This window comes from Cherax quadricarinatus, chromosome 30 (genome assembly GCF_038502225.1).
Source record: "Cherax quadricarinatus isolate ZL_2023a chromosome 30, ASM3850222v1, whole genome shotgun sequence".
In the NCBI taxonomy this organism is placed as follows: domain Eukaryota; kingdom Metazoa; phylum Arthropoda; class Malacostraca; order Decapoda; family Parastacidae; genus Cherax; species Cherax quadricarinatus.
Window position 1 is genome coordinate 19,701,937 of NC_091321.1, and position 9,481 is coordinate 19,711,417.

A 9,481-nucleotide genomic window follows, 5' to 3' on the forward strand; every position below is an offset into this window, starting at 1 on the left:
GAGCGCTTGAGGTTCCTAAACCTGTATTCCCTGGAACGCAGGAGGGAGAGATACATGATTATATACACCTGGAAAATCCTAGAGGGACTAGTACCGAACTTGCACACGAAAATCACCCACTACGAAAGCAAAAGACTTGGCAGACGATGCACCATCCCCCCAATGAAAAGCAGGGGTGTCACTAGCACGTTAAGAGACCATACAATAAGTGTCAGGGGCCCGAGACTGTTCAACTGCCTCCCAGCACACATAAGGGGGATTACCAACAGACCCCTGGCAGTCTTCAAGCTGGCACTGGACAAGCACCTAAAGTCAGTTCCGGATCAGCCGGGCTGTGGCTCGTATGTTGGTTTGCGTGCAGCCAGCAGCAACAGCCTGGTTGATCAGGCTCTGATCCACCAGGAGGCCTGGTCTCAGACCGGGCCGCGGGGGCGTTGACCCCCGGAACTCTCTCCAGGTAAACTCCAGGTCAACGCCCCCGCGGCCCGGTCTGTGACCAGGCCTCCTTAGGTCAGTGTCCCAGGATGCGACCCACACCAGTCGACTAACACCCAGGTACCCATTTTACTGATGGGGAACATAGACAACAGGTGGAAAGAAACACGTCCAATGTTTCTACTCTGGCTGGGAATCGAACCCAGGCCCTCACCGTGTGAAGCGAGAGCGTTAACCACCAGGCCACATATGTCATTGATGTCAGCTAGGCCTGTATAACTTGTACATGTAAACTTGTAGAAATAAAGATATTATATTATATTATTATTATTATTAAGAAATGTCAAAGTACAGTGTATTTTATCCATAGTAGCATGGTACCACCCATTCTGGATAATTATTTTTACTTCTCCCTATTGTAAATGTCTCATAGCCAATTAAACTTGCCTAAATGCAGTCATACCCTGTTAAAATATTATTGTTATTACAACAAACAAAACTAAGTGCTAAACCCACAAGGGTCATACAACTATTAAAATATTCAATAATGTAAATTACATACTTATAATCATATAAAGAACTACACTAATATTTTGTGTCCAATTGAATTCATGTCTACTCAAACAACTCATGATGAGTGTTATGAGATGAATGATAAACCTGTAAGTAGTGTGGTTCTTTAGCTCTGTAAGTTACTTTCATATTAAAACATTTGGGCCACAGTCAGTGGAATTATGTGCCTCTGTACCCTTTGATTACTGCCATACCATGGCTATGTGGTGCATACCTGGAGTTTACCTGGAGTTTACCTGTAACTCGTTCAGTAGTAGTAGTAGTAGTGGTATTATTATTATTTGTAGTAGTAGTTGGGAAAATAAATTACATAATAACAGTCACTAAAGACATTATTAATAAGGTTTACGTAATTTTGGATGACTACAATTGTCTTACATAGTACGTAAAATATTTGTTTAAATTACCTAGGATAGTCCAAAAGAAGTCAAAGTGATTTATTTCCATGGGTGGCTTGATTAAAGTGGCATCAGTCCTTGGGATCTGATAAAATATTTGTAGGAATTCTTAAATATGTAAAATGGAATTAGTGCGCCATTGATTTGTCCTTTAATATATCGCTAAAAGTATCATACACATATTGAAGATGACATCAAGGCACCTCCTGTGAAGGGAATGTAAAGATAACATAAAATAACCAGTCTCAGTCTCAGTGAGTCTTGAGTTTATAAAACTCCGATAGTTTTATTCTTTTTATTACTCTCAGATTTTTAGTGAGCAACCCAGTTATAACTGACATCCTCCTTGATTATTATTATAATCAAACCTAATCTAGGTAGTAGGCTGTTGGGCAGCCTACTACCTAGATTAGCCTACTACTACCAGGAAGGTACTACCGTCCTGCCAAGTGAGTGTGAGTCGGAAACCTGTAATTGTTTTACATGATAGCAGGATTGCTGGTGTCTTTTTTTGTCTCATAAACATGCAGCATAATAGGTATATCTTGCTACTTCTACTTACACTTATGTCATATTACACATGCATGTACATGCATATATATACACCCACCTGAGTTTTCTTAATAGTTCTTGTTTTTTATTTCCTCTTATCTCCATGGCTGTATAGCCCTTGTGGCTTAGCGCTTCTTTTTTATTATAATAATAATAATCTTATCTCCATGGTGACATGGAAAATTCTTCCTTCGTAAACCATGCGTGTACTAAGAGGCGACTAAAATGTCAGGAGCAAGGGGCTAGTAACCTCTTCTCCTGTACACATTACTAAATTTAAAAAGAGAAACTTGCGTTATTTTTTTTGGGCCACCCTGCCTCGGTGAGACATGGCCGATTCATTGAAAAAAAAAAAAATCAAACCTAAGCGCTAGACCCACAAGGGTCATACAGCGCTGCACTTCCTCTTGAAGACATACATTGTTGTCAATTTATCAATTCTATAGTACTCTGACTCCACAACTTATAATTTTACTATACCTGCACCTGGTTTTTAACATAAAAATGTTAAGTCACCCTTCTTGGGGTTTAGTGTTTCAAAACAAGATTGGACATATGAAAGCATACGAGTGCAAAGTTTTTTTTTTTTTTTATTTTATTTAAAACCACACAATACATTAAATAGATAAAAGAACACAGTATCAGTTCTTACACAAAATTACAAATTTCATTGTCTAAATGAACACAGACGATTAACGTTGTGTTGCCACAAACTGTCCCTCATCCTCCATACATTATATCCCATGTTACTATGTTAAGTTAAGATTACACAAGATGACATAATATTCATCATTATTATTATTATAGCCAAAGATGACCCCAAAACTACAATCTGCATTATTTTTTCCACTTTGTTATTTATATATCCTTCATACAGAATCCTTACAAATGACATAACTGATTCTGTAACACTGTTAATTTTATCTTTCCATACACTTGTCACGATTACCGTTAATTTTGATAGATCTGATCCTGATAGAAAAATTTTACTAATCTTCCCCCTTCACCCCGAAGCAAAGAAACTAATATCACCAACAGATTGGGATATATATAAACTTTTACTAGAGTTCATCAAATGTTACATTGCTATTTTGACAATGGAGTGTATCACCACCCCTAAAGAATGTACATTATTATATTTCCCTAAAAAAAAAAAAAAAAAAAAAAAAAAAAAAAAAAAAAAAAAAAAAAAAAACAGAAATTTACTTTACATGAGAGTTGTTTAATAACCACTAACTTGTTTATCTGATATATTATGAACTCAGCCATAAAGATAAATTAACCCTAGTCACCAGTTTACTGTACATTGTATCATGTTTTCCTCATAATAACTCCAAACACAGGGAGCTTTCTTATCGTTGAGAAAATTACATTCATACACCACACACTACATTTACACACATGCACCTCCATACCCAGAGCCATTCACACTTGAACACCCAGGTGTTCTTGTGCCATCCCTGCACCAACTAAACGTTGAACCATAACACAAAAGTTAAAAAACAAGCTAAGTGAATACAAATTTAAATATTATCTATAAAACTGTGTACACAGAAACAACACAACACTTGTTATTCGTAATTGTTTGTGGCATATATACAAACTTTTACCATCATCCATCAGATGATACATTACTAATTTGACACAGAAGTGTCTCACCACTCAAAAAAAAAAAAAAAAAAAAAAAAAAAAAAAAAAAAAAAAAAAAAAAAAAAAAAAAAAAAAAAAAATTACTGTACATGAAAATTTAAGAACCACGAAATCGTTCATCTGATATATTATGATCTAAGCCAGAAAGTTAAATTAACCCTGAACATCATTTTACCTAACATATCTTGAGTTCCTCATAATAACGCCACACATCGGGAGTTTTCCTATCTAATAATACATTACTTTTAACACAAACACTACATTCACACACATTCACCTCCATACCCAAAGCAATTCACACGTGCACACAGTTTTACGTGTTCCATTCCTACAACAGCAACCGGAATCAGACTAGTTACCACCCAACCATAATCCATTACACTACATACCATCCACCCTTGTCATTCGCTAAAACCATTCCCATATACGCCACCACCACTGAAAACCCCTGAAAACCCGACTACCAAAGAATACCAGTCCCCTACATGGTTATCACTGTACCAATTGCTGGAGACGACTGACTGTAATCTCTCTGTAGTTCTCTGGAAAACAAGCTCCCCACTGACTCCCATAAATAAGTTTGTTCCTACGAGCAGTCCTGTATATACGCGCTGCTATTGCCTTAATTCGAATCATACCCCCAGCATCTCTCATTCCCCAGGAAATATACAGAAAATCCACTACCACATACATAATCGCCCTTTTTACCTCCCGTGATACCCCTTTTACCTCTAATGTTAAAGCTCGCAGGGTCTCTACATTACCCCCACCTAACAGACGAAAAACCCTCGCCAACCACATCCGTACCTCCCTCAATTCTTCACAAAAATAAACTGCATGAAATGCCGTTTCCAGCTCACCACACTGACTGCAGGACGGTTCCCTCACCAAACCCATTAAACTCAAAACTGCTTTTGAAGCTAGGATCCCCATCATGAATCTGTATACCAACTCACGTACCCTAGGCATTAACCTGAGCCTCCTGAAGTCTTCCCATATCGTCCCCCAATCATACAATGGATAGACCGATACGCCCTGCAGGATTTCCTTCCTCCCACTCAATGATACCAAACGCCCCACTTTAAGTCGCTCAACATCTTTAACCAATAACAAAACCCTCAGCATATCCTCACATTCAATTAACTCTTTACCTCCCCACCATCTCCGCACATCCCCCATCACCTTCCCCACTCTTACCCCTCTTTCCCCTCCAGCCCTAACGAATGACTGTTTTACATATATCGCTTTCACCCTCGGCCCCAGTGCTAAAAGACCCACACCCCCTCTGCGTACATTCGACATCACCACTTCCTTGCTCAGCCATGCTCTCCCAAAACCCCAAACATAACGTAGAGCACGTCTCTGTATTTCTTGTACGTCCTGTGTTCTCAAAGGATACACTTCTGCTATACCCCAAACCTTACTGTAAACCAGCGAATTAACTATTACCGCCCTCTGCTGTAATGTGACATCTCCCGCCCGTAAACCCCGTAATCTACTCACTACTTTCTCCACTACCCTCTCTGAATTTACCTGCCTAGCCTCCTGCGCATTCGCCATGTATAAAACTCCACAAATCTTCAAATTATCCACCACTGCCCACCCAAACTCCAACCCCAAGCCCCCCCCCACCCAAGCACCCACCTCCAGTAAACACGATTTCGCCCTATTTACTCTCATTCCCGACACCTCCCCAAAAATCCCCAACACCCTCCCCACCATACGCAATTCCTCCACCCCTTCTATCAGGATAGTGGTATCATCCACATACCCCACAATGCCTGAGCGCCCTTCCCTCTCCCCATTTAAAGCTCCCACCCCCTCAACGAGCCCATAGAACGGATGTTGCATGCACGCAAACAGAATTTGTGAAAGAGGGCACCCCTGCCGTAATCCCCTCTCCATTTTAACCAGCCTTCCCAATCTGCCATTAACTTGGACCCGTACCATAGCCGCTGAGTATAGCGTATCAACCCACCTCGCCACTCCCAGTCCAAACCCCAGACGCAACAAACAAGCCCTCAAAAATTTTCTATTCACACAGTCATATGCATTCTCCCAATCAATACCCAAAAGTCCTCCCCCCTCGCAACCCTCCAAAAAGTCCCTTATGCGCCCATGCCCAACTCTCATACTTCGTCCCGGTATACCCATCTGTCCCCTATGTACAACCGCACCAATTACCTTCTTCATCCTATTACCTAATATCTTTGCAAAAATCTTGTAGTCAGAACACATTAGTGAGATAGCTCTATATGCACTTAAAACACTTCCCACTTGCTTTTTCCGAACCAACACCACCACTCCAATACTTTGTGTCTGACTTAGCTTGCCCTCCCGCAGCATACAATTCATGACCTCCACCAGACAAGTCTTAATATGCTCCCAATGAACTCTGTAAAAATCATTTGAAATCCCATCGATGCCCGGCGCTTTTCCAGTACTCATGTTAAACACTGCCTCCTCAACTTCCCCCACACTAATCGCTCCTCCCATCTCCATCCCCTCCACTTCTTTCTGCCCTAACCCACACCCCCCCTCCAACACTTCCTCAAAAGCATCGCCCTCCCCCCCCTTTCTCCATTTCTCTCGAAACCAGAAATCAGTATAATTACTCATGCCTTCTGTAGTAGTAAGCACCTGTCCCTTATGATATCCACCCATATCCTCACTAACCTCTAATTGCAAAATAGTTGACTCCTTCTGCCTTACCCTAAAACGTCTTAAAACACTTCCCGAAGGTTTATCCCCCCACAATACAGCCTCCAATCCTGCCCTCACACGCACAGCATCAAATCTGTCATTGTGTATCTCCGCCAGTCTACCTCTAAGTTGCTCCACGGTCCCATACTGCTTCCCCACTTCCTCCTCATAACACTCGTTCAGCTGACATTCCAAATAATTCTGTAACCCATACCTCCACCTGGCCTCTTCCCGTCCCCTATTTTTAAAGAATCCAGCAATACCCGGCTTAGCTCGCTTCTCCCACCATTCCAAGACACACGACCCCACATCCCTTGATCCCAAAAAAGAGTGCCACCAATCCCCAAAAGCCTCATTCACCCCCTCCCCCTTCACAAGTCTCGCATTTAATTTCCAATAACCAGTGTGTATCCTAACCATACCCTCCCAATCAAGATCCGCAATAACCGCCCTGTGGTCCGAAAACCCCACATCGAAGGTCCTAACTCCCAGAACTCTTATTGCCTCCGTAGCATAGAGCCTATCCAGACGTGCAGCATAACCCCTTCGTACAAATGTATACTCAATCCTCCAACCACCTCTCCCCACTACATCTAAAACTCCCACATCCCCCAACACATTGCGTAAAAACCCCAACACACACCCCGCCCCCCTCGGTTCCACATCACCCTGTCGTATGACACAATTCCAATCTCCTCCTATCACAGTAACTAAAGGCAATCCCCTCAAATAAAAAAGCAAAACATCCCTCACGAAAGTTACCTTAACTGCTGCATTTCCATCCGCCGGCATGTATACTCCTATAAAACAAACCCTTGTCTCACCCCACTCTCCCTCTACCCGCACCACCCTTCCACCCCCACCCTCCTCCCACCCCAACACACGCAAGGGACTGGTTTCCTTCACAGCCACAGCAACCCCCCCTTTTAACCTCACCGATCCACTCACATATAACTTATAACCCTTCAAGCGCAACTCACATCCAAACTTGTAATTATGTTCCTGTATGAAACATATATCCACATCAAATCTCCTTAAAAACCATTCCATCCACACTCTCTTAATCTCAGCTCTCAGGCCGTTAACATTAATGGTGACCACCTTGAATTATTACAATAAAGGCGGCTTTCCCCGCCGCTTTTGAAGGTTGCTTGAAAGACGTGGTTGTTGACTATATCCACGTTTGTCACTTGGTCTATCCAGACCTCCGTTTCCCCCCTTTTCCTTCGACCCTTGCAGCACCACAGAACCGGTGCCACCATTCCCCGGTAGCTCTAGCCCAGTCTTCCAAGGTTTCTTTCCAGATCTCTGCCCTGGCGTTAAGACATCTTCCATATCCGACGTCCCAGCTGATCGCTTACGTGTGCCACCTCCACACGTTGCCTCAGCATCCATGTCCTCCTGGTGCACCTCAACCTCCACCATGTGCTGCTTACTCTCATTGCACAAGGTGTTCTCACACTTTTGTGCAGCTGCTACCCCCTCCAATACCCTCCCGTCCTTCTCCCCTTCCTGACTGTCTTCCACCTCCCCCAAGAAGTCTTTCAAGACCTCGTCCAGCAGACCATCCTGTTGTAAGTCACTTCTGTCAACAGTCTCATCCGTAGATGGTCGCTCAGACACAGTTCCCACAGGTAACGTGTCGCACGCTCCCATCTCCGACTCCGCTCTGTCTACTTCTTCACTCCAACTTCCAGACGCCTGTTTTGCAGCTTCACCTGTCGCAGGTGCCAAGGAGGGCAGCTGTCGTTCCACAGTTGTTGGCACCTGTTCCCTCCGTCCCTGCCTTTGATGACATTGGGCCGCCATATGGTCATAAGACCCGCACAGCCTACATGTCCGACGCTGTCCTGCATAATATACATAAACCTGTGTTCTGAACTCTTCCATCAGAACATACGATGGTATAGGTTGTCTCAATGTCATCTTCAATGTGAAAGACCCCTCTGGCAGCCCCATATAAGGCCCATCCTTCCACACTCCCAACTGTGCCGAATGGATCTTGCCATACCTACGGAATACCTCCACAACATCATATTCCAAGGCCTCAAAGGGGACATTTCTCACCTTTACCCACGTTACATAGCTTGATACGTCATGTAGGCAGACCTCCACTGCAGAATTAACGGTCATCCTCTTTTCTTGAAACGCGTCGACTATGCTGGAGTAAAACCCAGCACTCTTGAACTTGATGAAGATCCTGTACACTCCATTCACTGCTACACCATACAACTCTTCGTTCGGTATGCCATATACATCGCGGATAATACTTGGCAGCAGCACCTGCATTGTAGAACTACTCAGGGCACCACGTACCAGCACCACACAGACAGTATTCACCCTGCGTCCATGTCTGTCCGCCATTTTGATTGCTCAAAACAGGTAAACTGCGCAGAAAATCAACTGAATCGGGAGCGCCTGCGCAGCACGTCCACTCGGCCCGGAAGCGAAGAGGACAATGAATCTTGAGCCCTTTACTAGCATTATAACACCTAGCTCCCATGAAGGTAAAATTACTCCATAGTGATGTATATTATTATTGGGTTTTGAGAGGAAACCTTTCAATTTTATCACCTAAATGTATACTTTACAGATGTACCATACCTGATAATGCAGTTACCTGGATTATTATATTGACAGGAAAGTGCTGAGGTATTTGCTGATGATTATTATTATTATAATCAAAGGGAAGCACTAAACCCGTAGGATTATACAGCGCCTGGGGGGGGAGGATGTGGAAGGTATTCAGGCTTAATTTGGGGAACTGGAGCACAGCTCCAATTCCCTAGATCAATTATTATTATTATAAACAAGGGGGTAGCGCTAAACTCGGAGGATTATACAGCGCCTGGGGGGGGATGTGGAAGGCATTCAGGCTTAATTCGGGGAACTGGAGCACAGATCCAATTCCCTAAATCAAGAGCCCCTCACCAACATCAAGGAACCTTCCTTGAGGGGTCCCTAGATCAAGAGCCCCTCACCAATGTCAAGGAACCTTCCTTGAGGGGATTTGCTGATGAGCTGATGGTATTTGCTATTACTTTTATAATTCCGGATGTCTGTGCAATGTCACCTTTGGTTAACAATATATCATTTTCAATATGCCATTTTTAGTTTCATTGCAGACTAAGAGCTGCTGTTCTATTCTAGTTTATGTCAAAGCAAAGCCA